Raw genomic sequence first — 3884 nt, forward strand, 5'->3', positions numbered from 1 at the left:
ATGATGAACTCCTGGAGGGTATGGACTTACAGTACCTAGCAGAGTACCAGCTACCTATCCGATGATACTCTATGCAAACGTGGACTGTTAAAGATGTGGAAAGTGAGACATCATTTGTGGATAAATTCAACAATTTATGTGCTACACCCTATGCTATATTTTTGAGATGCAAATGTGATGAAAAGACCCTCAGTCCAGGGGAATGTATTCTTTTGTTTCTCCACAGATACTAACATATGCAAAGAACTGGAGTGTTATTGAAGAATAGACATTTTTGCTATATGTGTGGACCTTTATTTCTAGTCAGGATGAAGACAGTAAAGCATTATAGATTTTTACTTTTAGTTATTATTTGACAGTGCAACAGGCCAATATATAGGGAATAATGAATGCGTATCAGGGGATAAGACCTGTCTGAAGGCTTGTATTACAAAGTGTGTTTTTTTTTGTTGTTGTTTTTTTGTGTTTTTTTAAAGAAAGTGACATGTGAGTTGAGTGTTAAAGATTGAAAGAGTAAGTAGTTTTCAGGAAAAAAAAAATCCAAACAGAAGGAATGGTCAATGTAAAACTCCTGAAGAGGAAAGAAGATGACAAACATCAGGATCTAAAAAAATATCTAAGGGGATGGAAAACTTCAAGAGGAAGGTGGTGGTAATGTCATAGACATTAAAAAATGCCAACAAAGATTTTTTTTTAACTCTCACTTAAATCAAATGAGCCATAATTTCATTTTAATCAGGATGCCAACATGATTATGAGCCAGTGCTGTCAGATATTCTTGCATACTAGCTATTAGCATTCTGCTATTCTTATGAAAATATTTAGATTAAATCACATGAGAGTAGACTTAACACACAAAATGGGTAAGAGCACTTCGGATTCGCTCTGTAAATTTTCACATATCTGACAAGTCAACCTCATACAAACACATTTATGCCCCACTTACCCCAATGTCACTTTTCACACTGTGTCTTCCTCAAGGACACTGAAGTATGCATCACTGGTGACACCTGCTTGGCTTCCTTCAACTTCCTTGACACGGTTTTATCCAAACCCTCCTGATCCCTGTCTAATTGTTGATTCTCTGGCCCTTCTTTCTCCTCCATTTTGCTCAATATAGGTGTCTCTGGATTATACCCTGACTTTCTTGACCTTCCTCTTCATATTCCCCTTTTTAATACTGGCAAAAGAATTTGGAACACTGTGGCAGTTGATAGCATTTCTAATAAAAATAAACTTTAATTTTTTACCAGATACTATGGTAAATGGTGTGTTTTATTGTGATTTTTTTGGTCTTTAAATTTTTAACAAGATCTATCATTGCAATTAACCCTTAAAACAATCCTCTTTCCATCTGCTTCCTCTTTCTTCCTTGGTTTGCAGTGTAGTACACAAATGACTCAATAAGAAAGTATCATTAGTATTTCTATTTTATGGGTGAAAAGTATGAATCTTAGGAATATTAGCAATTAGCTCAAGATCATACATTAGGTAGCTACAGATGAAGGATTGAAATCTGTAGCCTGGGTCACAATACTGCTGCATTAAAGGCTGATCACAGTAAGTAGACTCAACTCCAAAACAGATGCTATGTGATAATTTTACAGGCTTAAAAACTATTAAGGCATATTTTTGAATCCTCACTTCATCAGTTATTAGCTTTATAACTCTGGATAAATTTCTGAACCTCTCTGAGTTTTATTGTTCATCAATAGAGTTAATATTTAAGAAGTCCCAACTATAGTTTTATTATAAGGATAATACATGCAAGCATTTAATACTCTGCCTTTTGACGTTTAGTCAACATTTAAAATTATTCTTCTTCTTTGGTAGTTTCCCACGTAAATATATTTCTGTAGTTTTCAATGGATTCACTGTTGAATATCTATTCTTATACTGAGTTATTAAATATGGGACTGTTAAAATTTCCTTCTAAGATACAGGTGAATTTTTCCATAGTTCTTTCTTACTGTGAAGACATAAAATATCAACTCCCCTCCAGTGTCCTACCGAAGATGTAGTGCCCACATAGGAACACTGTATTTAATGCCCTATTACATCAACACTTCAGGTCCGTTTTAGCCCATTTTTCTTCAATTGCTTGTGCCATTGATATAGTTGTTTAGATTAGTCATTATGATATACTTTAGTGCCCACTTCAGCAGCACATATGTTAGAACTGGAACAATACAGAGAAGATTAGCATGGTCCCTGCACAAAAATAACATGCAAATTTATGAAACATTCTATATTTTTATATAGCAATTGTAAAGCATAATTATCACTGCTCTTATTCTAACCAGGATATCAAATTAAATAAAAATCATAGCAATCTGTAGAAAGTAATAATTTCAAAAGGAATAATCTTTTATTTATTTTAGTGTATTTAATTTTATTAACTTTGTTCTACTTATATACATCCATCTACTTATTTTTTACCCTTTATCTCCTCTGAATTAAAATAACTTAAACTTCTTTAAACTATCTCTTCCACATAATTTAATAAAGTGCTCTTTTAACATTTTTTCTATGCCATGTTTCTTTTAAAGCACATTACTTTCCTAATATTCAAAATGATGATTCTGTCTACATCAATTTATTGAGTGATTTATAAAAGAAAATCATTATTTTAGGAGTTCTAGCAGAGTCATAAATGAACATGGCTTGACCCATTGCCTTGAGGGACTTGTAATTCGAAGAACGGAAGGATGTCTCCCAAGCCCAGTTCTCTTAATAGTATCAGCTAGCTTAAAAAGCACACTTTTGCTTAAACAACAATTTTTTCTCCAGTCAAAATAATCATGTTCTTTTACATAAACTTTTATGTTTTCCAAAGTGTTTTTGCATGTATCATCACATTTTCACGAGAATCCTTTTTGGAGAATTCTCTCACTTCACAGATTGGGAAGTCTAGCTTCCCTGGGACTCAATTACTTAACTACAAGTTAAGTTAATGTTGGCATCCAAAGGAGGAAAGGTCTTAAGACTTCCTTATACTTGTCTCTTCACTGGCGCAAAAACAGGGAGGATTGTCATGTGATGGACATGATCAAGGACAGGATTCAAAAGAACATCTAAGATTAATGTCCTTTCTTATTTCTCTCCCTTTGAAGGGCAAGGGCAGTTATGTATTCCTTCAAGGAAACAGTTCAATAATGTAGGTAATGAGAAAATGTACCTGATCTATAATTGTAGCTAAATTCATACTAGAAGTTAGGAAATTTAGATTTTCTTCCTATTCTTCTCACTAAATGGGAAAAAGAAGTAATTTTGAGAGAATCTGTATACTGGTATTTTGTTCAGTGAAAACAGAAAAGCAGAAATCCCTTTTAAATCCTTGCCATCCATCTCCATATGAAAGATTTAAAGGGAAGAAAATTAAATAACAACGTACTGCTGAAAGTCAACTGGTGGCTCCAGGAAGTTGGATTTGACCACCAGGTTAAACTTCAAATATAAGCAGATATTTGTCTATTTCAACCTCTCTTCCCCTTAACCCATGGCTGTAGGACCACAGTCCTCAACAGTTCCTAAACCAAAAAGCTCTTAGTACCACAGATATTTTCCAAAATTTGTGGAAAACTCATTTACTCTCAAAACATGACTGGAACTGCTGTGCAAGTATTTCTTAGTATTGTTAAAAACAAGGTCATAGACCCAAAAGGTAGCCACTTCTGCTAAGCCCTTTGTCAACAAACTGAGACTTAATTACAATTGCAGCTCACCTATAAGTAGAATCTTAATATAGTCAATCAGGAATTGCCTGATCAACAGGAGTTAGGTAATCTGCTTGATAGACATCCAACATCCTGCAAAGGAAAGTAGCTTTGCAATAACCAACCTATTTTTCAGCCTAGTACCACTTCCTTGTTTCTGGTCTCTTT

The 3884-nt window shown here is 34.0% G+C and overlaps 1 non-coding gene across 1 annotated transcript; it reads left to right on the forward strand.

Moving 5' to 3' along the window:
* Window positions 1–2149: 2149 nt before the first annotated feature.
* On the forward strand, window positions 2150–2256 carry LOC130842610 (U6 spliceosomal RNA). Its single transcript, XR_009050490.1, has one exon. It is a non-coding gene; the product is annotated as a U6 spliceosomal RNA (small nuclear RNA).
* Window positions 2257–3884: the final 1628 nt, after the last annotated feature.

This window comes from Hippopotamus amphibius, chromosome 1 (genome assembly GCF_030028045.1).
Source record: "Hippopotamus amphibius kiboko isolate mHipAmp2 chromosome 1, mHipAmp2.hap2, whole genome shotgun sequence".
NCBI classification, from domain to species: Eukaryota; Metazoa; Chordata; class Mammalia; order Artiodactyla; family Hippopotamidae; genus Hippopotamus; species Hippopotamus amphibius.